The sequence below is a fragment of the Mya arenaria genome, chromosome 5, assembly GCF_026914265.1.
Source record: "Mya arenaria isolate MELC-2E11 chromosome 5, ASM2691426v1".
Taxonomy (NCBI): Eukaryota; Metazoa; Mollusca; class Bivalvia; order Myida; family Myidae; genus Mya; species Mya arenaria.
Genome location: NC_069126.1, coordinates 10,351,418 through 10,360,601, shown reverse-complemented (window position 1 = coordinate 10,360,601; position 9,184 = coordinate 10,351,418).

The window sequence follows — 9,184 nt, the reverse complement described above, 5'->3', positions numbered from 1 at the left end:
AGTATTTTTGTTGTAGTAATAGTATAAGATAAATATTTTTGTAGTAGTAATAGTAGTAGTAGTAGTAGTAGTAGTATAAGATAAGTATTTTTGTAGTAGTAGTAGTAGTAGTAGTAGTAGTAGTAGTAGTATAAGATAAGTATTTTTGTAGTAGTAATAGTATAAGATAAGTATTTTTGTAGTAGTAGTAGTAGTAGTAGTAGTATAAGATAAGTATTTTTGTAGTAGTAGTAGTAGTAGTAGTAGTATAAGATAAGTATTTTTTGTAGTAGTAGTAGTAGTAGTATAAGATAAGTATTTTTGTAGTAGTAGTAGTAGTAGTAGTATAAGATAAGTATTTTTGTAGTAGTAATAGTATAAGATAAGTATTTTTGTAGTAGTAGTAGTAGTAGTAATAGTATAAGATAAGTATTTTTGTAATAGTAATAGTATAAGATAAGTATTTTTGTAGTAGTAATAGTATAAGATAAGTATTTTTGTAGTAGTAGTAGTAGTAGTAGTAGTAGTAGTAGTATAAGATAAGTATTTTCCTACCTGAGATTATAAGTATCTTCCATGGCCCAGAGAGTAAGATCATCTCGACCCTGACGCATGGTGTTTTGCGGAAAATCAGTAAACCTCGTTTCCGCAAACCACCCTACGCCCGGGTCCTGATGAACTTATCTTACACTCTGGGCAATGGAAGATACTTATAATCTCAGGTGGGAAAAAATACTTATCTTATATCAGGTAAATAAAGTTGAAAACAGATAGCTGTTTATGTGTTTTATTTTTGAGTGACTTACGATTTTATCTTATTTTTAGGAACCAAAAGGTGGTATGGTCATAGCGTCCCTCGTAGATATGTTTTGCCAAGCAGAGAGAGCATCTATAACTGCGGACAGTAAAGGAAAACCAGAAAAAAAAGCAAAACGTATATGCATTCTATAAAAGATTGATTGTTTTCTATTCGTAATCTTATGTGCATACATTGTATGAATTTATGAAGAGCAAACATTCATCAATCATTTTAATACGTGAACTTTTTATCCGACTGATCACTTTAAATAATATTATATCAGTGTTTCACCTGCACATGATATTGTTGTTGTTGTTTTTTATTGTTGTTGTTGTTGTTGTTACTTTGACTTGGGTAGTATGTATTATGTTCGTCACAGCGCAGTTTGGCAATTTTGACCTTACTAGGTGCGAGCACCGCGAGATAGTAGATCTAAAATAGATTACCAGCATTGTGGCAAATGTAAAATGGCTGGGTACTCGACCATATAATACCTTGTAAATCTCCTTGTAAATCTACTTGACCATATAATGCTTTGTAAATCTACTATCTCGCGGCACTCGATTCTAGTAAACTCCAAATAGGCCAACTACCCACCGACGAACAGAATACATACTACTACTGTTAATTTTCTATACCAAACCGGCTAACCTACGGGGCGACTAACCCCCAACACATCTTTTGGAATTCAAACACACATTTTGGACCCAGAATGTATACAACCTTTAAAATATTGACAATAATATAATGACGGATTTTAAAATAGAAAATGTGGAACAACTTTTAGCCCATTTAACCAAATTAGTTGCAGCATATAGAAAGAGTTATAAACTATGTGGAAATATAAGTGCATCTTTAAAAGTTGTAAGCGGTCTAATTGGATGCACTGCTGTTTTAGCTCTAGTACCAGCCATACCAGTAGTTGTTGTAGTTGCGGGCGCCATTCCCGCCGGAATTACCGTTTTGCTAGATAAAACTCATATTGAAGAAAAAAAAATCATTACTCAAAGCCCAACACAGAAATTTCAAACAACTCAATTCATACACACAAAAAATGTCAATGCAACAGGATGTTGACAAAAAGGAAATAATTAAATCAGATTTAATTCAATATTAGAACTTAAAAAACAAGCTAATTACGTCGTGCCACTTGAAAGATATATCAAACGAAGTAAATTAAATCGATATGGAGAACATGGATAATATACTAAAATAATATATAAGCATAAATATAGATGGGGGAAATAGTAAAACACATTACTTTGATTATGACTGTAGCATCTACTAAAGAAAATATTAAAAGTTACAATACTTGTGATGAGAAAAATGAAAAATAAAAAATAAGAGAAAATGCAGAATATATTAAAAGAAATATGAATGAAATAAAAAGTATTGCACCAGCGGAAAGTGAAGTTTTTAGATCCATAGATTTTATAAATGCGTTTCTTAGGAAAAAAAGATGTAGTCCGATACCAGTTGTTGCAATTGAAAGAAATAATGAAGCAAACAGGAAAGAGTATAAGAGTATGTATGCTGCTGGCAAAGATTTGAATATAGAGTCAGCATTAATTAAAATGTGCTGTGATGGAACAAACAGAGTAAAGAGTGCCTTTTCTAAAAATGATAACACAAGATGGAGATTTGAGTACCTATAAGCTTAAATATTTTCTTTTTAAAGTATATAAGGATGTTAGAACAAATGTTAATTGTAGACAAGATGGTATAAAAACCAATACAAATATCTAAGGGTAAGAAAATTGCTGAATATGAAGCTAATATATTAAGTGATAATGATCCTTAAATACAGCTAGAGAAAACTACAAAGCCACTTATTATTATTTTAAATAGAAGAATGAAATACAATCCTATAAAATTAAATATAGTACTAAGCATTACATTTATAAAAGCAAATGAAGACAAAGAGCAGGTTGGTTACTTTCAGTCTAAGGCTAAACGGTTTATTTATGGAAGTGATACGTTTGAAACTTTAAATGATATAAACAATGAACTTTTAAATAGAATAACAGATTGGATTTCATAAGGATCTGGTTGGACAATTAAAAGTGTTGATAAACACATCATAATCATTGTTAAGTATACACCTTTAAGAGGTTCCTCATATCTACCGCTACCAACAGTCATTAAAAATAGAAAAGGATTGATTAATATTAAGAATGAAAAGGACAATGAATGTTGTCGTTGGTGCCATTTAGCGTACATCTTTCCCGCACAAAAAAATCCACAAAGAATAACTAAATATAAAAAAATATATAGAACAACTTAATTATGAAGGTATTCAGTTTCCAGTAAAGATAAAAGATATTCCTAAAATAGAAAAAATGAATGATATTAAATTTAATGTATTTGGAGTTAATTGTAACACTAAATCTAGTTCAATTTATCCATTATACATTTCAAATACTATTAATACCAAGAATGGCACTTGTGATCTTTTACTAATAGAAAATAACAAAGTATCTCACTATGTATGGATAAAAGATTTTAATACTCTAATGAATACACAATCAAAAAATCACAATCGAAAGATCTTTTGTAAATACTGCATTCAACACTTTACCGAACAAAGAATACTCAAAGATCATACAGATGTTTGTTTATCTATAAATGGCACACAAAAAATAAAATTACCAAGTCCCGTAAAAAAATTAGAATTTAAAAACTATCATAAACAACTAATGGCCCCGTTTGCAGATTTTGAGGCAATAGTTGAACCATCTAATAAAACATTTGGAAACTCAACCACATCCTATCAAAATCATATTGCTTGTGGTTATGGATACAAGTTGGTTTGTAATTACGATGATAAATATTCTAAACCTGCAAAAGTGTATCTTGGTATAAACGCAATATATCGTTTTATACAAGACATGTTAAAAGAAGAAAAGTATTGTGCTAAAATGATGGATAATCATTTTAATAAAGAAATGGTAATAACCCCCGAACAAGAACAAGAATTTAAGAAATCTAAAGTATGTCATTTTTGTAAAAGAAAATACATCGACTCAGACTATGTATTTAACAAACCAGTTAGAGATCACTGTCATGCTTTAGGATTATACAGAGGGTCTGCACATAATACATTAATTGTAATAGAATGTACAGATTAACCAAAAAGATTCCAGTAGTGTTTCACAATTTACGTGGATATGATAGTCATTTTATTATGCAGGAGCTTTGTAAGATAGAAAAATTGATAAAGTAATAAAAGAATTAAATAAGAATAAAGATGGTTTAGTAACAAAAATAAAACAATTGGAGGATAAAAAAGAGAAGACAAGAATTAATGTAATACCAAACAACATGGGAAAATATATGGCATTTATGGTGAGTAATTTAGTGTTTATTGATAGTCTACAATTTCTTAATCAATCTCTCGCGAATCTAGTTAATAATTTACCTCATGAGCCATTCACTTTTACTAGACAATGCTTTCAAGATGACTTTGAATTAATGAAAAGAAAAGGAGTTTACCCGTACGATTATATGAATGATTTTAAAAAGTTTAATAATACCTACTTACCTCCAAAATATTATTTCTATTCCCAACTAACAGATGAAGATATATTCGATGAAGACTACCAACATGCAAAGAATGTGTGGAGATTATTTAGTTTTTAGACAATGGGAGATTATCATGATCTTTACCTACAGACAGATGTTCTTTTATTAGCAGATGTATTTCCAAACTTTAGGAAGACTTGTATTGAGTACTACAAATTAGATCCATGTCATTACTTTAGTTCTCCCGGTCTTGTTTGGGATGCGTGTCTAAAAATGACAAATATGCAACTAGATTTGATAGCTGATATTGATATGCATTTAATGATTAAAAAGGGACTACGTGGTGGTATTAGCTACATTTCTAACAGATATTCAAAAGCAAACAATAAGTACATGAGTAATTATAATAAGAATGAAGATGATAAGTACATAATGTACCTTGATGCAAATAATTTATACGGATGGGCTATTAGTCAACCACTTCCCACAGGTAACTTTAGATGGGTTGATAAAAAAGATCTTTCAGACTTTAAGGATCTAAAAGACAATTGTATTATTGAATGTGATTTTGAATACCCAAAGGAGATACATAACCTACATTCTGATTATCCATTAGCACCTGAAAAGTTGGTGGTAAAAGATGAATGGTTATCTCCCTACTGTCAAAACCTAAAAAGCAATTTTAACTTAACAAGTGATAAAACAACAAAACTTATTGCAACACTCTTTAACAAAGAAAAGTATGTACTTCACAAAAGGAATTAATTAGCCTTGGAATGAAAATAACTAAAGTGCATAGGGTATTACAGTTTGATGAAAGAGCCTGGTTAAAAGAATATATTGACTTTAATACACAAAAAAGCAGTAACGTCAAAAATGCATTTGAAAAAGACTTCTTTAAATTGATGAATAACTCAGTATTTGGAAAAACGATGGAAAGCCTTCGTAAAAGGGTATGTCTTACTCTAACACACGACGAAAAGGTACTTGAAAAGCATGCGGCGAGGGAAACATTTGTTTCTGCTAAGATGTTTAATGACGATCTATTTGCGATAAATAAAATTAAACAACAATTAGTTTTAAATCGACCATGTTATGTTGGAATGTCAATTCTCGAACTAAGTAAGTACCTTATGTATGACTTACACTACAATTACATTTTTTTAAAAATATGGTAAAGAGAATGCAATTTTGCTTTTTACAGACACTGACTCTCTTTGTTATGAAATAAAGACAAAAGATGCCTATGAGGATTTATATGCTGATAAACACCTTTTTGATAACAGTGATTACTCAAGCAATTCTAAATATTACTTTGATGACAACAAGAAAGTTATTGGTAAAATGAAGGACGAGGCAGCAGGCACTCCAATCACCGAATTTGTTGGGCTTCGATCAAAGATGTATTCATATACATTCAATAACAACCACGCTATTAAAAAATGTAAAGGAATAACCAAAGGAGTTGTAAAATAGAAAATAATATTTGAAGATTACAAGGATACACTCTTTAAAACATTAACAATGAAACATAGTATGAACAGCATCAGATCAATCAAACACAATTTAAAAAGCTATACCATCACAAAGACTAGTTTATCTTGTTTTGATAATAAGAGATTTATTTTGGGTAATGGGATAAACACAGTACCATATGGACACTATTAAATTAAATCCTGAAAGGGTAACTAAGAATTAAAGTCATCCGAATAACCTAACCATTTTACGAGAGCTCTTTTCTTTTTATAATCTTTTCTGATTACCTTTTCAATTCTGAAGACAGATTGTTTTGCATGGATTAACTCTTGCCCATAAAAAGAACCTAAAATAGATTCTCCATTTAAATCTTTTAATTGATAAGTAACTGGGTCTGTCTCCATAATTGTATCAACAACAAATATTTCTTCTGTGCAATTTGGCGTGTAACCCTTTTCAAAGTGCCGTTTGTATTTACTTATACGAACTTTATCCCCCACTTTGTACTTAAATGGTTTGATTTTATTATGTAAATTAGAATAAAGATTGAAATAAGCTTGTCCCCTGTTTTTGAAGTTACTTGCTGCTATTGGAGACATTTTAATACTACTATGTTTTGTCATATTGTAATGTTGAACCATATCTTGTAAAACATATATGTACTTATTAGTGCTATGCGCAGTAAACTATTTCCACATTACTCTTAAAAGTTCGATTAAAGCGTTCAATAACAACGGCCTTTCCTTCATTAAATACATACTAATATTATGTTTGGATAGCCATTGTTTAAATACACTATTATAAAATTCCTTCCCCTCATCTACCCAGAGTTTTTCTGGTTTTCTGTTTGACTTTATAACTACACCATCAAAGGCATTCATAACAGATATACCTGTTTTATTTTTTAATGGCATAACCCACGCAAATTTACTAAAAACATGAATAATTGTTAATTAATATTTGTAATTTTGATTGTATTTAGAAAAGGCCTGCATGTCAACCAAATCCGCTGACCATATCTCATCAATACCACTGACATAACACGCCTTCTTCGAAACTTTCTTTTAATTGGTTTGTGTAATTCATCTGCTAATGTATCGGACCACTTGGATTCCAACAAACTTCCTTGCTATTGTTGGAGTCCTTTCTTAGTTTTTTGAACTCTGTTTTGAACTTCGTTTTGAACTGGCCCCCAAACCTTATTTATACTTTGCACTAATAACAGGTTTGACAACAAAAATCTTTGCAACCTTTTCTCCAAATGTTTTTGATTTACTCGTTTTTAATTTTTGCAAAATTGTTTTATCACAGAGTGATTTATTATTATGTTCATCATCATAACAATGGTCGTGTTGTTCACATATGGCATCTAATTCATTAACTGGCGGTCCACTATCTAGGGGATTGCCTGGTCCACAGTACTTATATCCAGGTAAGGTTAATCCTTTTTTAGGAAGTAATGGTAGCATTACTTTATGAACATCCATTTTACCCCCCAGTTTATTCCCCTAAACAAACTTTGTCTTGGTTATTCCACACAAAGCACATGTTGACTTTTCCATTAACCTATTATTTCTAGTAACTACATACTGTGGATTTAATGATTGCGTAACTTTTTTCTCCTTAATACAATATGATGTCATTATATATTATCAAAATATTTCTTATAAAATTCATGATGTTCATCACCCGTAATTACCCCCAACTTCAATAATTCGTCAATAATTGAAATTCCCTTGTTAATGAGATGTGAACTATCATTACCTGCAGTTATTGATCCAACAATTAACTCTAGAAAGTCAAATAGTTCATCAGGATTATTGTAAAACTTTGTTCCGCATCCACCTTTTATAATGTTGGAATACTTTTTACTTCTTTTGTGTGGTTTCATACCAGAGAGTTGTGTTAACCTTTTAAACACATCTTTTGATAATTTTGAATAAAGCTTTTTGGTATTAAATCTCTTTGTAATTAAATCAATCAAATCAGAATCAACCTTCTCATTTAGTACAACAGTGTCATTGTTTTTAGCAATTAATTTATTGTGACTAACTAGTTGTGGAATGTCAATTGATAAACCCCCGTATTGCCCACCATTGGAAATCTTGTATGTTCTTTGAACAATGTCATATCCTTTCCCAAATAATGATGAGTTATCTATCAACTTTTTGAGACGACCGTTGTACATTTTGAGAACTCTTTTATCATGTTCAAGTTCTTTTACATATTCGCCAGCTTTCATTGGTTCCGCATCTTTTAATTTAATAGTTTTTGCCGGATCCAGCCTTCTATTATCTCTAAGTTTAGTACCTATACCCTTCATCGTATTAGTAACATTCTCTCTGGTTTTTACCCATTCTTTTTTATCTTTACTCAATAGGTTTGACAATAATGGTTAATTATAATCATGTAAAACAACTATGTTAATATCTTTGTCTAAATCAATTCATTTTGTTTCTTCAGATTTATCTTCTTCATCTGTTTCTTCATCTGTTTCTCCGTCGGTTTCATCTGTTTTTGGTTGTTCTTCAAAATACTGGTTCATGTCATCAGCGCGATTTAGCTGTTTTTGTTCATACTCTTCCAATAGGCGTTTTAATTCTTCATCACTTTTACTAGAATAAGTGATAGGTGCACGAGTGGGTAAACCCTCTATTGGAATATATTTTATCTTTTCACCCAGTTCTTCTATTTTTGTTGGTAATACCTCTTATTTTTCTGTAACAGGTTTAAATAAATTGTTATACATATCACGAATAGCACCTTGTTTTAATTTATAGTTATAAACGTTATCATCAAATTCTTTAATTATTGCGGCAGATTTCTGTTTCTTTTTAAGTAATTCATTCCATTTCAATAAAGACATTATATTATATATTATTTTTTAACGTAACATTATCTTTAGTGTCATAATAACATTATAATTAGTGTCAGATTAACATAATCTTTAGTGTTCTAATAACATGATCTTTAGTGTCATAATAACATTATCTTTAGTGTTAAAATTACATTATCAATTACATTATTGTCCATATACAGGTACCAATGAATTTTCAACTTTTGAAATACCATCAAATAACAAATTATTAAACATGTTCTATAAAATAATTTATTATAATGTGTTCATTTTTGGGTGGGTTAAACGGTTCTAGCTCTTTGTAGAGTATATCATAGTAAGAATAACCCGCCTGCATTTTCTTGATGAAAAATAAACAATAGTAACCACAAAGTACACTTGTCTTTTCTTGATATTGAATATTGTTGTATTTAAGATGTAAGAGTCGTAATTGCACTTCATTAGGCGGGGGTAATCCAAATGGATCAAAATAAAGTGAAGAAGATAAATCTGAAGAAATTATGCAGCACCCTTGTGTTCCGTTGCCAGTATAATCATCCAAATTTAAGATC